The sequence below is a fragment of the Crinia signifera genome, chromosome 3, assembly GCF_055691185.1.
Source record: "Crinia signifera chromosome 3, ASM5569118v1, whole genome shotgun sequence".
Classification (NCBI taxonomy): domain Eukaryota; kingdom Metazoa; phylum Chordata; class Amphibia; order Anura; family Myobatrachidae; genus Crinia; species Crinia signifera.
Genome location: NC_139219.1, coordinates 107615304 through 107636869, shown reverse-complemented (window position 1 = coordinate 107636869; position 21566 = coordinate 107615304). Strand labels below are relative to the sequence as shown.

The 21566-nt window shown below is 41.9% G+C and overlaps 16 non-coding genes across 16 annotated transcripts; 9 read left to right on the top strand and 7 right to left on the bottom strand.

Annotated features, from left to right (window-relative positions):
• Nucleotides 1-14: 14 nt before the first annotated feature.
• TRNAK-CUU (transfer RNA lysine (anticodon CUU)) lies at nucleotides 15-87 on the top strand. The gene has a single exon. It is a non-coding gene; the product is annotated as a tRNA-Lys (tRNA).
• A 1048-nt stretch (nucleotides 88-1135) lies between these two features.
• TRNAK-CUU (transfer RNA lysine (anticodon CUU)) lies at nucleotides 1136-1208 on the top strand. The gene has a single exon. It is a non-coding gene; the product is annotated as a tRNA-Lys (tRNA).
• An 821-nt stretch (nucleotides 1209-2029) lies between these two features.
• TRNAG-GCC (transfer RNA glycine (anticodon GCC)) lies at nucleotides 2030-2100 on the bottom strand. The gene has a single exon. It is a non-coding gene; the product is annotated as a tRNA-Gly (tRNA).
• A 1050-nt stretch (nucleotides 2101-3150) lies between these two features.
• TRNAG-GCC (transfer RNA glycine (anticodon GCC)) lies at nucleotides 3151-3221 on the bottom strand. Its single transcript has one exon. It is a non-coding gene; the product is annotated as a tRNA-Gly (tRNA).
• A 156-nt stretch (nucleotides 3222-3377) lies between these two features.
• Nucleotides 3378-3450, top strand: TRNAK-CUU (transfer RNA lysine (anticodon CUU)). Its single transcript has one exon. It is a non-coding gene; the product is annotated as a tRNA-Lys (tRNA).
• A 1944-nt stretch (nucleotides 3451-5394) lies between these two features.
• Nucleotides 5395-5467, top strand: TRNAK-CUU (transfer RNA lysine (anticodon CUU)). The gene has a single exon. It is a non-coding gene; the product is annotated as a tRNA-Lys (tRNA).
• Nucleotides 5468-6138: 671 nt separating this feature from the next.
• TRNAK-CUU (transfer RNA lysine (anticodon CUU)) lies at nucleotides 6139-6211 on the top strand. Its single transcript has one exon. It is a non-coding gene; the product is annotated as a tRNA-Lys (tRNA).
• Nucleotides 6212-10620: 4409 nt separating this feature from the next.
• On the top strand, nucleotides 10621-10693 carry TRNAK-CUU (transfer RNA lysine (anticodon CUU)). Its single transcript has one exon. It is a non-coding gene; the product is annotated as a tRNA-Lys (tRNA).
• An 826-nt stretch (nucleotides 10694-11519) lies between these two features.
• Nucleotides 11520-11590, bottom strand: TRNAG-GCC (transfer RNA glycine (anticodon GCC)). The gene has a single exon. It is a non-coding gene; the product is annotated as a tRNA-Gly (tRNA).
• A 156-nt stretch (nucleotides 11591-11746) lies between these two features.
• Nucleotides 11747-11819, top strand: TRNAK-CUU (transfer RNA lysine (anticodon CUU)). The gene has a single exon. It is a non-coding gene; the product is annotated as a tRNA-Lys (tRNA).
• A 1942-nt stretch (nucleotides 11820-13761) lies between these two features.
• On the bottom strand, nucleotides 13762-13832 carry TRNAG-GCC (transfer RNA glycine (anticodon GCC)). The gene has a single exon. It is a non-coding gene; the product is annotated as a tRNA-Gly (tRNA).
• Nucleotides 13833-17124: 3292 nt separating this feature from the next.
• Nucleotides 17125-17195, bottom strand: TRNAG-GCC (transfer RNA glycine (anticodon GCC)). The gene has a single exon. It is a non-coding gene; the product is annotated as a tRNA-Gly (tRNA).
• Nucleotides 17196-18230: 1035 nt separating this feature from the next.
• Nucleotides 18231-18301, bottom strand: TRNAG-GCC (transfer RNA glycine (anticodon GCC)). The gene has a single exon. It is a non-coding gene; the product is annotated as a tRNA-Gly (tRNA).
• Nucleotides 18302-18457: 156 nt separating this feature from the next.
• On the top strand, nucleotides 18458-18530 carry TRNAK-CUU (transfer RNA lysine (anticodon CUU)). Its single transcript has one exon. It is a non-coding gene; the product is annotated as a tRNA-Lys (tRNA).
• A 1717-nt stretch (nucleotides 18531-20247) lies between these two features.
• On the bottom strand, nucleotides 20248-20318 carry TRNAG-GCC (transfer RNA glycine (anticodon GCC)). The gene has a single exon. It is a non-coding gene; the product is annotated as a tRNA-Gly (tRNA).
• Nucleotides 20319-20474: 156 nt separating this feature from the next.
• Nucleotides 20475-20547, top strand: TRNAK-CUU (transfer RNA lysine (anticodon CUU)). The gene has a single exon. It is a non-coding gene; the product is annotated as a tRNA-Lys (tRNA).
• Nucleotides 20548-21566: the final 1019 nt, after the last annotated feature.

Below are 21566 nucleotides of genomic sequence, written 5' to 3'. Positions count from 1 at the left end.
ACAACAGTAACCAAGCCTGGCTAGCTCAGTCGGTAGAGCATGAGACTCTTAATCTCAGGGTCGTGGGTTCGAGCCCCACGTTGGGCGGTGTTTTTTCCCAGAATTCTACAGGCGAGATCTCTGTCACTACACAACCAAACGTGTTTTATTTGAAACTTAAAAGAGGTGTACATCAGTGTGTGAAACCAAGCAGGAATCTCAGGATCTACTAAATGTGGAAACCTTGCTTTGGTTTTATAAATTGAAGGGCAATCCTTGCCTTGCCATGATGCCATAACACTGTAAAAAAGCCTAGCTATCTGAGTCAATAGTGAATAAGACTCCAAATCTAAGAGTCATTTGCTTTGAGCACAACATTGGGTAGTGTTTATTCCCTTTTCAGATCCATGACTCCCTCATGGCAGGCGAGAATTCTACCACTAAACCACAAGATTCTACCACTAAATCATTGTATGTTAAATTCTATACCTGCACCACCAAAATGCAAAGAGCCAGGCACTCTTTAACAAAATATATCGCTGTTTCAGGTGTACATCAGTGGGTGAAACCATGCAGGAATATCAGGATCTACTGAATGTGGAAACTTTGCTTTGGTTTAATAGTGTAGATTGAAGAGCAAGCGTTGCCTTGCCTTGATGCTACAACACTGTAACAAAGCCTGGCCAGCTTAGTCAATAGAAATAAAACTCCCAAGCTAAGAGTCATATGCTTTTAGTACAACATTTGATTGGTGTTTATTCCCTTTTCAGATCCAGACCTCTCTCTTGGCAGGTGGGAATTCTACCACTAAACCACAAGATTCTACCATTAATTTATTGTATGTGTAATTCTATACCTGCACCACCAAAATGCAAAGAGCCAGGCACTCTTTAACAAAATATACCATAATTTCAGTAAAACTTGAGTACTGCATTGGCCGGGAATCGAACCCAGGCCTCCCGCGTGGCAGGCAAGAATTCTACCACTGAACAACCAATGCTTCACATTTTACTTCACGGTTACTTACCCATTTTCCTCAATGTGTGAAACCAAGCATGCATCTCAGTGTACTGAATGTGGTAGCCTAGATCTACTTTAATAGCTTGTAGGGCACTCCTTGGCTTGAGTGGCCTTTTTGTCACATCACAGTAACCAAGCCTGGCTAGCTCAGTCGGTAGAGCATGAGACTCTTAATCTCAGGGTCGTGGGTTCGAGCCCCACGTTGGGCGGTGTTTTTTCCCAGAATTCTACAGGCGAGATCTCTGTCACTACACAACCAAACGTGTTTTATTTGAAACTTAAAAGAGGTGTACATCAGTGTGGGAAACCAAGCAGGAATCTCAGGATCTACTAAATGTGGAAACCTTGCTTTGGTTTTATAAATTGAAGGGCAATCCTTGCCTTGCCATGATGCCATAACACTGTAAAAAAGCCTAGCTATCTGAGTCAATAGCGAATAAGACTCCAAATCTAAGAGTCATTTGCTTTGAGCACAACATTGGGTGGTGTTTATTCCCTTTTCAGATCCATGCCTCCCTCATGGCAGGCGAGAATTCTACCACTAAACCACAAGATTCTACCACTAAATCATTGTATGTTAAATTCTATACCTGCACCACCAAAATGCAAAGAGCCAGGCACTCTTTAACAAAATATATCGCTGTTTCAGGTGTACATCAGTGGGTGAAACCATGCAGGAATATCAGGATCTACTGAATGTGGAAACTTTGCTTTGGTTTAATAGTGTAGATTGAAGAGCAAGCGTTGCCTTGCCTTGATGCTACAACACTGTAACAAAGCCTGGCCAGCTTAGTCAATAGAAATAAAACTCCCAAGCTAAGAGTCATATGCTTTTAGTACAACATTTGTTTGGTGTTTATTCCCTTTTCAGATCCAGACCTCTCTCTTGGCAGGTGGGAATTCTACCACTAAACCACAAGATTCTACCATTAATTTATTGTATGTGGAATTCTATACCTGCACCACCAAAATGCAAAGAGCCAGCCACTCTTTAACAAAATATACCATAATTTCAGTAAAACTTGAGTACTGCATTGGCCGGGAATCGAACCCGGGCCTCCCGCGTGGCAGGCGAGAATTCTACCACTGAACAACCAATGCTTCACATTTTACTTCACGGTTACTTACCCATTTTCCTCAATGTGTGAAACCAAGTATGCATCTCAGTGTACTAAATGTGGTAGCCTAGATCTACTTTAATAGCTTGTATTGCACTCCTTGGCTTGAGTGGCCTTTTTGTCACACAACAGTAACCAAGCCTGGCTAGCTCAGTCGGTAGAGCATGAGACTCTTAATCTCAGGGTCATGGGTTCGAGCCCCACGTTGGGCAGTGTTTTTTCCCAGAATTCTACAGGCGAGATCTCTGTCACTACACAACCAAACGTGTTTTATTTGAAACTTAAAAGAGGTGTACATCAGTGTGTGAAACCAAGCAGGAATCTCAGGATCTACTAAATGTGGAAACCTTGCTTTGGTTTTATAGATTGAAGGGCAATCCTTGCCTTGCCATGATGCCATAACACTGTAAAAAAGCCTAGCTATCTGAGTCAATAGCGAATAAGACTCCAAATCTAAAAGTCATTTGCTTTGAGCACAACATTGGGTGGTGTTTATTCCCTTTTCAGATCCATGCCTCCCTCTTGGCAGGCGAGAATTCTGCCACTAAACCACAAGATTCTACCACTAAATCATTGTATGTTGAATTCTATGCCTGCACCACCAAAATGCAAAGAGCCATGCACTCTTTAACAAAATATATCGCTGTTTCAGGTGTACATCAGTGGGTGAAACCATGCAGGAATATCAGGATCTACTGAATGTGGAAACTTTGCTTTGGTTTAATAGTGTAGATTGAAGAGCAAGCGTTGCCTTGCCTTGATGCTACAACACTGTAACAAAGCCTGGCCAGCTTAGTCAATAGAAATAAAACTCCCAAGCTAAGAGTCATATGCATTTAGTACAACATTTGTTTGGTGTTTATTCCCTTTTCAGATCCAGACCTCTCTCTTGGCAGGTGGGAATTCTACCACTAAACCACAAGATTCTACCATTAATTTATTGTATGTGGAATTCTATACCTGCACCACCAAAATGCAAAGAGCCAGCCACTCTTTAACAAAATATACCATAATTTCAGTAAAACTTGAGTACTGCATTGGCCGGGAATCGAACCCGGGCCTCCCGCGTGGCAGGCGAGAATTCTACCACTGAACAACCAATGCTTCACATTTTACTTCAAGGTTACTTACCCATTTTCCTCAATGTGTGAAACCAAGCATGCATCTCAGTGTACTGAATGTGGTAGCCTAGATCTACTTTAATAGCTTGTAGGGCACTCCTTGGCTTGAGTGGCCTTTTTGTCACATCACAGTAACCAAGCCTGGCTAGCTCAGTCGGTAGAGCATGAGACTCTTAATCTCAGGGTCGTGGGTTCGAGCCCCACGTTGGGCGGTGTTTTTTCCCAGAATTCTACAGGCGAGATCTCTGTCACTACAAAACCAAACGTGTTTTATTTGAAACTTAAAAGAGGTGTACATCAGTGTGTGAAACCAAGCAGGAATCTCAGGATCTACTAAATGTGGAAACCTTGCTTTGGTTTTATAAATTGAAGGGCAATCCTTGCCTTGCCATGATGCCATAACACTGTAAAAAAGCCTAGCTATCTGAGTCAATAGCGAATAAGACTCCAAATCTAAGAGTCATTTGCTTTGAGCACAACATTTGGTGGTGTTTATTCCCTTTTCAGATCCATGCCTCCCTCATGGCAGGCGAGAATTCTACCACTAAACCACAAGATTCTACCACTAAATCATTGTATGTTAAATTCTATACCTGCACCACCAAAATGCAAAGAGCCAGGCACTCTTTAACAAAATATATCGCTGTTTCAGGTGTACATCAGTGGGTGAAACCATGCAGGAATATCAGGATCTACTGAATGTGGAAATTTTGCTTTGGTTTAATAGTGTAGATTGAAGAGCAAGCGTTGCCTTGCCTTGATGCTACAACACTGTAACAAAGCCTGGCCAGCTTAGTCAATAGAAATAAAACTCCCAAGCTAAGAGTCATATGCTTTTAGTACAACATTTGTTTGGTGTTTATTCCCTTTTCAGATCCAGACCTCTCTCTTGGCAGGTGGGAATTCTACCACTAAACCACAAGATTCTAACATTAATTTATTGTATGTGGAATTCTATACCTGCACCACCAAAAAGCAAAGAGCCAGACACTTTTTAACAAAATATACCATAATTTCAGTAAAACTTGAGTACTGCATTGGCCGGGAATCGAACCCGGGCCTCCCGTGTGGCAGGCGAGAATTCTACCACTGAACAACCAATGCTTCACATTTTACTTCACGGTTACTTACCCATTTTCCTCAATTTGTGAAACCAAGCATGCATCTCAGTGTACTGAATGTGGTAGCCTAGATTCCTACTTGAAACCAAGCAGGAATCTCAGGATCTACTAAATGTGGAAACCTTGCTTTGGTTTTATAAATTGAAGGGCAATCCTTGCCTTGCCATGATGCCATAACACTGTAAAAAAGCCTAGCTATCTGAGTCAATAGCGAATAAGACTCCAAATCTAAGAGTCATTCGCTATGAGCACAACATTGGGTAGTGTTTATTCCCTATTCAGATCCATGCCTCCCTCATGGCAGGCGAGAATTCTACCACTAAACCACAAGATTCTACCACTAAATCATTGTATGTTAAATTCTATACCTGCACCACCAAAATGCAAAGAGCCAGGCACTCTTTAACAAAATATATCGCTTTTTCAGGTGTACATCAGTGGGTGAAACCATGCAGGAATATCAGGATCTACTGAATGTGGAAACTTTGCTTTGGTTTAATAGTGTAGATTGAAGAGCAAGCGTTGCCTTGCCTTGATGCTACAACACTGTAACAAAGCCTGGCCAGCTTAGTCAATAGAAATAAAACTCCCAAGCTAAGAGTCATATGCTTTTAGTACAACATTTGTTTGGTGTTTATTCCCTTTTCAGATCCAGACCTCTCTCTTGGCAGGTGGGAATTCTACCACTAAACCACAAGATTCTACCATTAATTTATTGTATGTGGAATTCTATACCTGCACCACCAAAATGCAAAGAGCCAGACACTCTTTAACAAAATATACCATAATTTCAGTAAAACTTGAGTACTGCATTGGCCGGGAATCGAACCCGGGCCTCCCGCGTGGCAGGCAAGAATTCTACCACAGAACAACCAATGCTTCATATTTTACTTCACGGTTACTTACCCATTTTCCTCAATGTGTGAAACCAAGCATGCATCTCAGTGTACTGAATGTGGTAGCCTAGATCTACTTTAATAGCTTGTATTGCACTCCTTGGCTTGAGTGGCCTTTTTGTCACATCACAGTAGCCAAGCCTGGCTAGCTCAGTCGGTAGAGCATGAGACTCTTAATCTCAGGGTCGTGGGTTCGAGCCCCACGTTGGGCGGTGTTTTTTCCCAGAATTCTACAGGCGAGATCTCTGTCACTACACAACCAAACTTGTTTTATTTTAAACTTAAAAGAGGTGTACATCAGTGTGTGAAACCAAGCAGGAATCTCAGGATCTACTAAATGTGGAAACCTTGCTTTGGTTTTATAAATTGAAGGGCAATCCTTGCCTTGCCATGATGCCATAACACTGTAAAAAAGCCTAGCTATCTGAGTCAATAGCGAATAAGACTCCAAATCTAAGAGTCATTTGCTTTGAGCACAACATTGGGTGGTGTTTATTCCCTTTTCCTCTCTCTTGGCAGGTGGGAATTCTACCACTAAACCACAAGATTCTAACATTAATTTATTGTATGTGGAATTCTATACCTGCACCACCAAAAAGCAAAGAGCCAGACACTCTTTAACAAAATATACCATAATTTCAGTAAAACTTGAGTACTGCATTGGCCGGGAATCGAACCCGAGCCTCCCGCGTGGCAGGCGAGAATTCTACCACTGAACAACCAATTCTTCACATTTTACTTCAAGGTTACTTACCCATTTTCCTCAATTTGTGAAACCAAGCATGCATCTCAGTGTACTGAATGTGGTAGCCTAGATCTACTTTAATAGCTTGTAGGGCACTCCTTGGCTTGAGTGGCCTTTTTGTCACATCACAGTAACCAAGCCTGGCTAGCTCAGTCGGTAGAGCATGAGACTCTTAATCTCAGGGTCGTGGGTTCGAGCCCCACGTTGGGCGGTGTTTTTTCCCAGAATTCTACAGGCGAGATCTCTGTCACTACACAACCAAATGTGTTTTATTTGAAACTTAAAAGAGGTGTACATCAGTGTGTGAAACCAAGCAGGAATCTCAGGATCTACTAAATGTGGAAACCTTGCTTTGGTTTTATAAATTGAAGGGCAATCCTTGCCTTGCCATGATGCCATAACACTGTAAAAAAGCCTAGCTATCTGAGTCAATAGCGAATAAGACTCCAAATCTAAGAGTCATTTGCTTTGAGCACAACATTGGGTGGTGTTTATTCCCTTTTCAGATCCATGCCTCCCTCATGGCAGGCGAGAATTCTACCACTAAACCACAAGATTCTACCACTAAATCATTGTATGTTAAATTCTATACCTGCACCACCAAAATGCAAAGAGCCAGGCACTCTTTAACAAAATATATCGCTGTTTCAGGTGTACATCAGTGGGTGAAACCATGCAGGAATATCAGGATCTACTGAATGTGGAAACTTTGCTTTGGTTTAATAGTGTAGATTGAAGAGCAAGCGTTGCCTTGCCTTGATTCTACAACACTGTAACAAAGCCTGGCCAGCTTAGTCAATAGAAATAAAACTCCCAAGCTAAGAGTCATATGCTTTTAGTACAACATTTGTTTGGTGTTTATTCCCTTTTCAGATCCAGACCTCTCTCTTGGCAGGTGGGAATTCTACCACTAAACCACAAGATTCTACCATTAATTTATTGTATGTGGAATTCTATACCTGCACCACCAAAATGCAAAGAGCCAGACACTCTTTAACAAAATATACCATAATTTCAGTAAAATTTGAGTACTGCATTGGCCGGGAATCGAACCCAGGCCTCCCACGTGGCAGGCGAGAATTCTACCACTGAACAACCAATGCTTGACATTTTACTTCACGGTTACTTACCCATTTTCCTCAATGTGTGAAACCAAGCATGCATCTCAGTGTACTGAATGTGGTAGCCTAGATCTACTTTAATAGCTTGTATTGCACTCCTTGGCTTGAGTGGCCTTTTTGTCACATCACAGTAACCAAGCCTGGCTAGCTCAGTCGGTAGAGCATGAGACTCTTAATCTCAGGGTCATGGGTTCGAGCCCCACATTGGGCGGTGTTTTTTCCCAGAATTCTACAGGCGAGATCTCTGTCACTACACAACCAAACGTGTTTTATTTGAAACTTAAAAGAGGTGTACATCAGTGTGTGAAACCAAGCAGGAATCTCAGGATCTACTAAATGTGGAAACCTTGCTTTGGTTTTATAAATTGAAGGGCAATCCTTGCCTTGCCATGATGCCATAACACTGTAAAAAAGCCTAGCTATCTGAGTCAATAGCGAATAAGACTCCAAATCTAAGAGTCATTTGCTTTGAGCACAACATTGGTGGTGTTTATTCCCTTTTCAGATCCATGCCTCCCTCATGGCAGGCGAGAATTCTACCACTAAACCACAAGATTCTACCACTAAATCATTGTATGTTAAATTCTATACCTGCACCACCAAAATGCAAAGAGCCAGGCACTCTTTAACAAAATATATCGCTGTTTCAGGTGTACATCAGTGGGTGAAACCATGCAGGAATATCAGGATCTACTGAATGTGGAAACTTTGCTTTGGTTTAGTAGTGTAGATTGAAGAGCAAGCGTTGCCTTGCCTTGATGCTACAACACTGTAACAAAGCCTGGCCAGCTTAGTCAATAGAAATAAAACTCCCAAGCTAAGAGTCATATGCTTTTAGTACAACATTTGTTTGGTGTTTATTCCCTTTTCAGATCCAGACCTCTCTCTTGGCAGGTGGGAATTCTACCACTAAACCACAAGATTCTACCATTAATTTATTGTATGTGGAATTCTATACCTGCACCACCAAAATGCAAAGAGCCCGACACTCTTTAACAAAATATACCATAATTTCAGTAAAACTTGAGTACTGCATTGGCCGGAAATCGAACCCGGGCCTCCCGCGTGGCAGGCGAAAATTCTACCACTGAACAACCAATGCTTCACATTTTACTTCACGGTTACTTACCCATTTTCCTCAATGTGTGAAACCAAGCATGCATCTCAGTGTACTGAATGTGGTAGCCTAGATCTACTTTAATAGCTTGTATTGCACTCCTTGGCTTGAGTGGCCTTTTTGTCAAATCACAGTAACCAAGCCTGGCTAGCTCAGTTGGTAGAGCATGAGACTCTTAATCTCAGGGTCATGGGTTCGAGCCCCACATTGGGCGGTGTTTTTTCCCAGAATTCTACAGGCGAGATCTCTGTCACTACACAACCAAACGTGTTTTATTTGAAACTTAAAAGAGGTGTACATCAGTGTGTGAAACCAAGCAGGAATCTCAGGATCTACTAAATGTGGAAACCTTGCTTTGGTTTTATAGATTGAAGGGCAATCCTTGCCTTGCCATGATGCCATAACACTGTAAAAAAGCCTAGCTATCTGAGTCAATAGCGAATAAGACTCCAAATCTAAGAGTCATTTGCTTTGAGCACAACATTGGGTGGTGTTTATTCCCTTTTCAGATCCATGCCTCCCTCATGGCAGGCGAGAATTCTACCACTAAACCACAAGATTCTACCACTAAATCATTGTATGTTGAATTCTATGCCTGCACCACCAAAATGCAAAGAGCCTTGCACTATTTAACAAAATATATCGCTGTTTCAGGTGTACATCAGTGGGTGAAACCATGCAGGAATATCAGGATCTACTGAATGTGGAAACTTTGCTTTGGTTTAGTAGTGTAGATTGAAGAGCAAGCGTTGCCTTGCCTTGATGCTACAACACTGTAACAAAGCCTGGCCAGCTTAGTCAATAGAAATAAAACTCCCAAGCTAAGAGTCATATGCTTTTAGTACAACATTTGTTTGGTGTTTATTCCCTTTTCAGATCCAGACCTCTCTCTTGGCAGGTGGGAATTCTACCACTAAACCACAAGATTCTACCATTAATTTATTGTATGTGGAATTCTATACCTGCACCACCAAAAAGCAAAGAGCCAGACACTCTTTAACAAAATATACCATAATTTCAGTAAAACTTGAGTACTGCATTGGCCGGGAATCGAACCCGGGCCTCCCGCGTGGCAGGCGAGAATTCTACCACTGAACAACCAATGTTTCACATTTTACTTCACGGTTACTTACCCATTTTCCTCAATTTGTGAAACCAAGCATGCATCTCAGTGTACTGAATGTGGTAGCCTAGATCTACTTTAATAGCTTGTAGGGCACTCCTTGGCTTGAGTGGCCTTTTTGTCACACAACAGTAACCAAGCCTGGCTAGCTCAGTCGGTAGAGCATGAGACTCTTAATCTCAGGGTCGTGGGTTTGAGCCCCACGTTGGGCGGTGTTTTTTCCCAGAATTCTACAGGCGAGATCTCTGTCACTACACAACCAAACGTGTTTTATTTGAAACTTAAAAGAGGTGTACATCAGTGTGTGAAACCAAGCAGGAATCTCAGGATCTACTAAATGTGGAAACCTTGCTTTGGTTTTATAAATTGAAGGGCAATCCTTGCCTTGCCATGATGCCATAACACTGTAAAAAAGCCTAGCTATCTGAGTCAATAGCGAATAAGACTCCAAATCTAAGAGTCATTTGCTTTGAGCACAACATTGGGTGGTGTTTATTCCCTTTTCAGATCCATGCCTCCCTCATGGCAGGCAAGAATTCTACCACTAAACCACAAGATTCTACCACTAAATCATTGTATGTTAAATTCTATACCTGCACCACCAAAATGCAAAGAGCCAGCCACTCTTTAACAAAATATATCGCTGTTTCAGGTGTACATCAGTGGGTGAAACCATGCAGGAATATCAGGATCTACTGAATGTGGAAACTTTGCTTTGGTTTAATAGTGTAGATTGAAGAGCAAGCGTTGCCTTGCCTTGATGCTACAACACTGTAACAAAGCTTGGCCAGCTTAGTCAATAGAAATAAAACTCCCAAGCTAAGAGTCATATGCTTTTAGTACAACATTTGTTTGGTGTTTATTCCCTTTTCAGATCCAGACCTCTCTCTTGGCAGTTGGGAATTCTACCACTAAACCACAAGATTCTAACATTAATTTATTGTATGTGGAATTCTATACCTGCACCACCAAAAAGCAAAGAGCCAGACACTCTTTAACAAAATATACCATAATTTCAGTAAAACTTGAGTAAGGCATTGGCCGGGAATCGAACCCGGGCCTCCCGCGTGGCAGGCGAGAATTCTACCACTGAACAACCAATGCTTCACATTTACTTCAAGGTTACTTACCCATTTTCCTCAATGTGTGAAACCAAGCATGCATCTCAGTGTACTGAATGTGGTAGCCTAGATCTACTTTAATAGCTTGTAGGGCACTCCTTGGCTTGAGTGGCCTTTTTGTCACATCACAGTAACCAAGCCTGGCTAGCTCAGTCGGTAGAGCATGAGACTCTTAATCTCAGGGTCGTGGGTTCGAGCCCCACGTTGGGCGGTGTTTTTTCCCAGAATTCTACAGGCGAGATCTCTGTCACTACACAACCAAACGTGTTTTATTTGAAACTTAAAAGAGGTGTACATCAGTGTGTGAAACCAAGCAGGAATCTCAGGATCTACTAAATGTGGAAACCTTGCTTTGGTTTTATAAATTGAAGGGCAATCCTTGCCTTGCCATGATGCCATAACACTGTAAAAAAGCCTAGCTATCTGAGTCAATAGCGAATAAGACTCCAAATCTAAGAGTCATTTGCTTTGAGCACAACATTGGGTGGTGTTTATTCCCTTTTCAGATCCATGCCTCCCTCATGGCAGGCGAGAATTCTACCACTAAACCACAAGATTCTACCACTAAATCATTGTATGTTAAATTCTATACCTGCACCACCAAAATGCAAAGAGCCAGGCACTCTTTAACAAAATATATCGCTGTTTCAGGTGTACATCAGTGGGTGAAACCATGCAGGAATATCAGGATCTACTGAATGTGGAAACTTTGCTTTGGTTTAATAGTGTAGATTGAAGAGCAAGCGTTGCCTTGCCTTGCCTTGATGCTACAACACTGTAACAAAGCCTGGCCAGCTTAGTCAATAGAAATAAAACTCCCAAGCTAAGAGTCATATGCTTTTAGTACAACATTTGTTTGGTGTTTATTCCCTTTTCAGATCCAGACCTCTCTCTTGGCAGGTGGGAATTCTACCACTAAACCACAAGATTCTAACATTAATTTATTGTATGTGGAATTCTATACCTGCACCACCAAAAAGCAAAGAGCCAGACACTCTTTAACAAAATATACCATAATTTCAGTAAAACTTGAGTACTGCATTGGCCGGGAATCGAACCCGGGCCTCCCGCGTGGCAGGCGAGAATTCTACCACTGAACAACCAATGCTTCACATTCTAATTCACGGTTACTTACCCATTTTCCTCAATGTGTGAAACCAAGCATGCATCTCAGTGTACTGAATGTGGTAGCCTAGATCTACTTTAATAGCTTGTATTGCACTCCTTGGCTTGAGTGGCCTTTTTGTCACATCACAGTAACCAAGCCTGGCTAGCTCAGTCGGTAGAGCATGAGACTCTTAATCTCAGGGTCGTGGGTTCGAGCCCCACGTTGGGCGGTGTTTTTTCCCAGAATTCTACAGGCGAGATCTCTGTCACTACACAACCAAACGTGTTTTATTTGAAACTTAAAAGAGGTGTACATCAGTGTGTGAAACCAAGCAGGAATCTCAGGATCTACTAAATGTGGAAACCTTGCTTTGGTTTTATAAATTGAAGGGCAATCCTTGCCTTGCCATGATGCCATAACACTGTAAAAAAGCCTAGCTATCTGAGTCAATAGCGAATAAGACTCCAAATCTAAGAGTCATTTGCTTTGAGCACAACATTGGGTGGTGTTTATTCCCTTTTCAGATCCATGCCTCCCTCATGGCAGGCGAGAATTCTACCACTAAACCACAAGATTCTACCACTAAATCATTGTATGTTAAATTCTATACCTGCACCACCAAAATGCAAAGAGCCATGCACTCTTTAACAAAATATATCGCTGTTTCAGGTGTACATCAGTGGGTGAAACCATGCAGGAATATCAGGATCTACTGAATGTGGAAACTTTGCTTTGGTTTAATAGTGTAGATTGAAGAGCAAGCGTTGCCTTGCCTTGATGCTACAACACTGTAACAAAGCCTGGCCAGCTTAGTCAATAGAAATAAAACTCCCAAGCTAAGAGTCATATGCTTTTAGTACAACATTTCTTTGGTGTTTATTCCCTTTTCAGATCCAGACCTCTCTCTTGGCAGGTGGGAATTCTACCACTAAACCACAAGATTCTAACATTAATTTATTGTATGTGGAATTCTATACCTGCACCACCAAAAAGCAAAGAGCCAGACACTCTTTAACAAAATATACCATAATTTCAGTAAAACTTGAGTACTGCATTGGCCGGGAATCGAACCCGGGCCTCCCGCGCGGCAGGCGAGAATTCTACCACTGAACAACCAATGCTTCACATTTTACTTCACGGTTACTTACCCATTTTCCTCAATTTGTGAAACCAAGCATGCATCTCAGTGTACTGAATGTGGTAGCCTAGATCTACTTTAATAGCTTGTAGGGCACTCCTTGGCTTGAGTGGCCTTTTTGTCACACAACAGTAACCAAGCCTGGCTAGCTCAGTCGGTAGAGCATGAGACTCTTAATCTCAGGGTCGTGGGTTCAAGCCCCACGTTGGGCGGTGTTTTTTCCCAGAATTCTACAGGCGAGATCTCTGTCACTACACAACCAAACGTGTTTTATTTGAAACTTAAAAGAGGTGTACATCAGTGTGTGAAACCAAGCAGGAATCTCAGGATCTACTAAATGTGGAAACCTTGCTTTGGTTTTATAAATTGAAGGGCAATCCTTGCCTTGCCATGATGCCATAACACTGTAAAAAAGCCTAGCTATCTGAGTCAATAGCGAATAAGACTCCAAATCTAAGAGTCATTTGCTTTGAGCACAACATTGGGTGGTGTTTATTCCCTTTTCAGATCCATGCCTCCCTCATGGCAGGCGAGAATTCTACCACTAAACCACAAGATTCTACCACTAAATCATTGTATGTTAAATTCTATACCTGCACCACCAAAATGCAAAGAGCCAGGCACTCTTTAACAAAATATATCGCTGTTTCAGGTGTACATCAGTGGGTGAAACCATGCAGGAATATCAGGATCTACTGAATGTGGAAACTTTGCTTTGGTTTAATAGTGTAGATTGAAGAGCAAGCGTTGCCTTGCCTTGATGCTACAACACTGTAACAAAGCCTGGCCAGCTTCGTCAATAGAAATAAAACTCCCAAGCTAAGAGTCATATGCTTTTAGTACAACATTTGTTTGGTGTTTATTCCCTTTTCAGATCCAGACCTCTCTCTTGGCAGGTGGGAATTCTACCACTAAACCACAAGATTCTACCATTAATTTATTGTATGTGGAATTCTATACCTGCACCACCAAAATGCAAAGAGCCAGACACTCTTTAACAAAATATACCATAATTTCAGTAAAACTTGAGTACTGCATTGGCCGGGAATCGAACCCGGGCCTCCCGCGTGGCAGGCGAGAATTCTACCACTGAACAACCAATGCTTCACATTCTAATTCACGGTTACTTACCCATTTTCCTCAATGTGTGAAACCAAGCATGCATCTCAGTGTACTGAATGTGGTAGCCTAGATCTACTTTAATAGCTTGTATTGCACTCCTTGGCTTGAGTGGCCTTTTTGTCCCATCACAGTAACCAAGCCTGGCTAGCTCAGTCGGTAGAGCATGAGACTCTTAATCTCAGGGTCGTGTGTTCGAGCCCCACGTTGGGCGGTGTTTTTTCCCAGAATTCTACAGGCGAGATCTCTGTCACTACACAACCAAACGTGTTTTATTTGAAACTTAAAAGAGGTGTACATCAGTGTGTGAAACCAAGCAGGAATCTCAGGATCTACTAAATGTGGAAACCTTGCTTTGGTTTTATAAATTGAAGGGCAATCCTTGCCTTGCCATGATGCCATAACACTGTAAAAAAGCCTAGCTATCTGAGTCAATAGCGAATAAGACTCCAAATCTAAGAGTCATTTGCTTTGAGCACAACATTGGGTGGTGTTTATTCCCTTTTCAGATCCATGCCTCCCTCATGGCAGGCGAGAATTCTACAACTAAACCACAAGATTCTACCACTAAATCATTGTATGTTAAATTCTATACCTGCACCACCAAAATGCAAAGAGCCAGGCACTCTTTAACAAAATATATCGCTGTTTCAGGTGTACATCAGTGGGTGAAACCATGCAGGAATATCAGGATCTACTGAATGTGGAAACTTTGCTTTGGTTTAATAGTGTAGATTGAAGAGCAAGCGTTGCCTTGCCTTGATGCTACAACACTGTAACAAAGCCTGGCCAGCTTAGTCAATAGAAATAAAACTCCCAAGCTAAGAGTCATATGCTTTTAGTACAACATTTGTTTGGTGTTTATTCCCTTTTCAGATCCAGACCTCTCTCTTGGCAGGTGGGAATTCTACCACTAAACCACAAGATTCTAACATTAATTTATTGTATGTGGAATTCTATACCTGCACCACCAAAAAGCAAAGAGCCAGACACTCTTTAACAAAATATACCATAATTTCAGTAAAACTTGAGTACTGCATTGGCCGGGAATCGAACCCGGGCCTCCCGCGCGGCAGGCGAGAATTCTACCACTGAACAACCAATGCTTCACATTTTACTTCACGGTTACTTACCCATTTTCCTCAATTTGTGAAACCAAGCATGCATCTCAGTGTACTGAATGTGGTAGCCTAGATCTACTTTAATAGCTTGTAGGGCACTCCTTGGCTTGAGTGGCCTTTTTGTCACACAACAGTAACCAAGCCTGGCTAGCTCAGTCGGTAGAGCATGAGACTCTTAATCTCAGGGTCGTGGGTTCGAGCCCCACGTTGGGTGGTGTTTTTTCCCAGAATTCTACAGGCGAGATCTCTGTCACTACACAACCAAACGTGTTTTATTTGAAACTTAAAAGAGGTGTACATCAGTGTGTGAAACCAAGCAGGAATCTCAGGATCTACTAAATGTGGAAACCTTGCTTTGGTTTTATAAATTGAAGGGCAATCCTTGCCTTGCCATGATGCCATAACACTGTAAAAAAGCCTAGCTATCTGAGTCAATAGCGAATAAGACTCCAAATCTAAGAGTCATTTGCTTTGAGCACAACATTGGGTGGTGTTTATTCCCTTTTCAGATCCATGCCTCCCTCATGGCAGGCGAGAATTCTACCACTAAACCACAAGATTCTACCACTAAATCATTGTATGTTAAATTCTATACCTGCACCACCAAAATGCAAAGAGCCAGGCACTCTTTAACAAAATATATAGCTGTTTCAGGTGTACATCAGTGGGTGAAACCATGCAGGAATATCAGGATCTACTGAATGTGGAAACTTTGCTTTGGTTTATTAGTGTAGATTGAAGAGCAAGCGTTGCCTTGCCTTGATGCTACAACACTGTAACAAAGCCTGGCCAGCTTAGTCAATAGAAATAAAACTCCCAAGCTAAGAGTCATATGCTTTTAGTACAACATTTGTTTGGTGTTTATTCCCTTTTCAGATCCAGACCTCTCTCTTGGCAGGTGGGAATTCTACCACTAAACCACAAGATTCTACCATTAATTTATTGTATGTGGAATTCTATACCTGCACCACCAAAATGCAAAGAGCCAGGCACTCTTTAACAAAATATACCATAATTTCAGTAAAACTTGAGTACTGCATTGGCCGGGAATTGAACCCGGGCCTCCCGCGTGGCAGGCGAGAATTCTACCACTGAACAACCAATGCTTCACATTTTACTTCACGGTTACTTACCCATTTTCCTCAATGTGTGAAACCAAGCATGCATCTCAGTGTACTGAATGTGGTAGCCTAGATCTACTTTAATAGCTTGTAGGGCACTCCTTGGCTTGAGTGGCCTTTTTGTCCCATCACAGTAACCAAGCCTGGCTAGCTCAGTCGGTAGAGCATGAGACTCTTAATCTCAGGGTCGTGTGTTCGAGCCCCAAGTTGGGCGGTGTTTTTTCCCAGAATTCTACAGGCGAGATCTCTGTCACTACACAACCAAACGTGTTTTATTTGAAACTTAAAAGAGGTGTACATCAGTGTGTGAAACCAAGCAGGAATCTCAGGATCTACTAAATGTGGAAACCTTGCTTTGGTTTTATAAATTGAAGGGCAATCCTTGCCTTGCCATGATGCCATAACACTGTAAAAAAGCCTAGCTATCTGAGTCAATAGCGAATAAGACTCCAAATCTAAGAGTCATTTGCTTTGAGCACAACATTGGGTGGTGTTTATTCCCTTTTCATATCCATGCCTCCCTCATGGCAGGCGAGAATTCTACCACTAAACCACAAGATTCTACCACTAAATCATTGTATGTTAAATTCTATACCTGCACCACCAAAATGCAAAGAGCCAGGCACTCTTTATCAAAATATATCGCTGTTTCAGGTGTACATCAGTGGGTGAAACCATGCAGGAATATCAGGATCTACTGAATGTGGAAACTTTGCTTTGGTTTAATAGTGTAGATTGAAGAGCAAGCGTTGCCTTGCCTTGATGCTACAACACTGTAACAAAGCCTGGCCAGCTTCGTCAATAGAAATAAAACTCCCAAGCTAAGAGTCATATGCTTTTAGTACAACATTTGTTTGGTGTTTATTCCCTTTTCAGATCCAGACCTCTCTCTTGGCAGGTGGGAATTCTACCACTAAACCACAAGATTCTACCATTAATTTATTGTATGTGGAATTCTATACCTGCACCACCAAAATGCAAAGAGCCAGACACTCTTTAACAAAATATACCATAATTTCAGTAAAACTTGAGTACTGCATTGGCCGGGAATCGAACCCGGGCCTCCCGCGTGGCAGGCGAGAATTCTACCACTGAACAACCAATGCTTCACATTCTACTTCACGGTTACTTACCCATTTTCCTCAATGTGTGAAACCAAGCATGCATCTCAGTGTACTGAATGTGGTAGCCTAGATCTACTTTAATAGCTTGTATTGCACTCCTTGGCTTGAGTGGCCTTTTTGTCAAATCACAGTAACCAAGCCTGGCTAGCTCAGTCGGTAGAGCATGAGACTCTTAATCTCAGGGTCATGTTGGGCGGTGTTTTTTCCCAGAATTCTACAGGCGAGATCTCTGTCACTACACAACCAAACGTGTTTTATTTGAAACTTAAAAGAGGTGTACATCAGTGTGTGAAACCAAGCAGGAATCTCAGGATCTACTAAATGTGGAAACCTTGCTTTGGTTTTATAGATTGAAGGGCAATCCTTGCCTTGCCATGATGCCATAACACTGTAAAAAAGCCTAGCTATCTGAGTCAATAGCGAATAAGACTCCAAATCTAAGAGTCATTTGCTTTGAGCACAACATTGGGTGGTGTTTATTCCCTTTTCAGATCCATGCCTCCCTCATGGCAGGCGAGAATTCTACCACTAAACCACAAGATTCTACCACTAAATCATTGTATGTTGAATTCTATGCCTGCACCACCAAAATGCAAAGAGCCATGCACTATTTAACAAAATATATCGCTGTTTCAGGTGTACATCAGTGGGTGAAACCATGCAGGAATATCAGGATCTACTGAATGTGGAAACTTTGCTTTGGTTTAGTAGTGTAGATTGAAGAGCAAGCGTTGCCTTGCCTTGATGCTACAACACTGTAACAAAGCCTGGCCAGCTTAGTCAATAGAAATAAAACTCCCAAGCTAAGAGTCATATGCTTTTAGTACAACATTTGTTTGGTGTTTATTCCCTTTTCAGATCCAGACCTCTCTCTTGGCAGGTGGGAATTCTACCACTAAACCACAAGATTCTACCATTAATTTATTGTATGTGGAATTCTATACCTGCACCACCAAAATGCAAAGAGCCAGCCACTCTTTAACAAAATATACCATAATTTCAGTAAAACTTAAGTACTGCATTGGCCGGGAATCGAACCCGGGCCTCCCGCGTGGCAGGCGAGAATTCTACCACTGAACAACCAATGCTTCACATTTTACTTCAAGGTTACTTACCCATTTTCCTCAATGTGTGAAACCAAGCATGCATCTCAGTGTACTGAATGTGGTAGCCTAGATCTACTTTAATAGCTTGTAGGGCACTCCTTGGCTTGAGTGGCCTTTTTGTCACATCACAGTAACCAAGCCTGGCTAGCTCAGTCGGTAGAGCATGAGACTCTTAATCTCAGGGTCGTGGGTTCGAGCCCCACGTTGGGCGGTGTTTTTTCACAGAATTCTACAGGCGAGATCTCTGTCACTACACAACCAAACGTGTTTTATTTGAAACTTAAAAGAGGTGTACATCAGTGTGTGAAACCAAGCAGGAATCTCAGGATCTACTAAATGTGGAAACCTTGCTTTGGTTTTATAAATTGAAGGGCAATCCTTGCCTTGCCATGATGCCATAACACTGTAAAAAAGCCTAGCTATCTGAGTCAATAGCGAATAAGACTCCAAATCTAAGAGTCATTTGCTTTGAGCACAACATTGGGTGGTGTTTATTCCCTTTTCAGATCCATGCCTCCCTCATGGCAGGCGAGAATTCTACCACTAAACCACAAGATTTTACCACTAAATCATTGTATGTTAAATTCTATACCTGCACCACCAAAATGCAAAGAGCCAGGCACTCTTTAACAAAATATATCGCTGTTTCAGGTGTACATCAGTGGGTGAAACCATGCAGGAATATCAGGATCTACTGAATGTGGAAACTTTGCTTTGGTTTAATAGTGTAGATTGAAGAGCAAGCGTTGCCTTGCCTTGATGCTACAACACTGTAACAAAGCCTGGCCAGCTTAGTCAATAGAAATAAAACTCCCAAGCTAAGAGTCATATGCTTTTAGTACAACATTTGTTTGGTGTTTATTCCCTTTTCAGATCCAGACCTCTCTCTTGGCAGGTGGGAATTCTACCACTAAACCACAAGATTCTAACATTAATTTATTGTATGTGGAATTCTATACCTGCACCACCAAAAAGCAAAGAGCCAGACACTCTTTAACAAAATATACCATAATTTCAGTAAAACTTGAGTACTGCATTGGCCGGGAATCGAACCCGGGCCTCCCGTGTGGCAGGCGAGAATTCTACCACTGAACAACCAATGCTTCACATTTTACTTCACGGTTACTTACCCATTTTCCTCAATTTGTGAAACCAAGCATGCATCTCAGTGTACTGAATGTGGTAGCCTAGATTCCTACTTGAAACCAAGCAGGAATCTCAGGATCTACTAAATGTGGAAACCTTGCTTTGGTTTTATAAATTGAAGGGCAATCCTTGCCTTGCCATGATGCCATAACACTGTAAAAAAGCCTAGCTATCTGAGTCAATAGCGAATAAGACTCCAAATCTAAGAGTCATTCGCTATGAGCACAACATTGGGTAGTGTTTATTCCCTATTCAGATCCATGCCTCCCTCATGGCAGGCGAGAATTCTACCACTAAACCACAAGATTCTACCACTAAATCATTGTATGTTAAATTCTATACCTGCACCACCAAAATGCAAAGAGCCAGGCACTCTTTAACAAAATATATCGCTGTTTCAGGTGTACATCAGTGGGTGAAACCATGCAGGAATATCAGGATCTACTGAATGTGGAAACTTTGCTTTGGTTTAATAGTGTAGATTGAAGAGCAAGCGTTGCCTTGCCTTGATGCTACAACACTGTAACAAAGCCTGGCCAGCTTAGTCAATAGAAATAAAACTCCCAAGCTAAGAGTCATATGCTTTTAGTACAACATTTGTTTGGTGTTTATTCCCTTTTCAGATCCAGACCTCTCTCTTGGCAGGTGGGAATTCTACCACTAAACCACAATATTCTACCATTAATTTATTGTATGTGGAATTCTATACCTGCACCACCAAAATGCAAAGAGCCAGACACTCTTTAACAAAATATACCATAATTTCAGTAAAACTTGAGTACTGCATTGGCCGGGAATCGAACCCGGGCCTCCCGCGTGGCAGGCGAGAATTCTACCACTGAACAACCAATGCTTCATATTTTACTTCACGGTTACTTACCCATTTTCCTCAATGTGTGAAACCAAGCATGCATCTCAGTGTACTGAATGTGGTAGCCTAGATCTACTTTAATAGCTTGTATTGCACTCCTTGGCTTGAGTGGCCTTTTTGTCACATCACAGTAGCCAAGCCTGGCTAGCTCAGTCGGTAGAGCATGAGACTCTTAATCTCAGGGTCGTGGGTTCGAGCCCCACGTTGGGCGGTGTTTTTTCCCAGAATTCTACAGGCGAGATCTCTGTCACTACACAACCAAACGTGTTTTATTTGAAACTTAAAAGAGGTGTACATCAGTGTGTGAAACCAAGCAGGAATCTCAGGATCTACTAAATGTGGAAACCTTGCTTTGGTTTTATAAATTGAAGGGCAATCCTTGCCTTGCCATGATGTCATAACACTGTAAAAAAGCCTAGCTATCTGAGTCAATAGCGAATAAGACTCCAAATCTAAGAGTCATTTGCTTTGAGCACAACATTGGGTGGTGTTTATTCCCTTTTCAGATCCATGCCTCCCTCATGGCAGGCGAGAATTCTACCACTAAACCACAAGATTCTACCACTAAATCATTGTATGTTAAATTCTATACCTGCACCACCAAAATGCAAAGAGCCAGGCACTCTTTAACAAAATATATCGCTGTTTCAGGTGTACATCAGAGGGTGAAACCATGCAGGAATATCAGGATCTACTGAATGTGGAAACTTTGCTTTGGTTTAATAGTGTAGATTGAAGAGCAAGCGTTGCCTTGCCTTGATTCTACAACACTGTAACAAAGCCTGGCCAGCTTAGTCAATAGAAATAAAACTCCCAAGCTAAGAGACATATGCTTTTAGTACAACATTTGTTTGGTGTTTATTCCCTTTTCAGATCCAGACCTCTCTCTTGGCAGGTGGGAATTCTACCACTAAACCACAAGATTCTACCATTAATTTATTGTATGTGGAATTCTATACCTGCACCACCAAAATGCAAAGAGCCAGACACTCTTTAACAAAATATACCATAATTTCAGTAAAATTTGAGTACTGCATTGGCCGGGAATCGAACCCAGGCCTCCCGCGTGGCAGGCGAGAATTCTACCACTGAACAACCAATGCTTCACATTTTACTTCACGGTTACTTACCCATTTTCCTCAATGTGTGAAACCAAGCATGCATCTCAGTGTACTGAATGTGGTAGCCTAGATCTACTTTAATAGCTTGTATTGCACTCCTTGGCTTGAG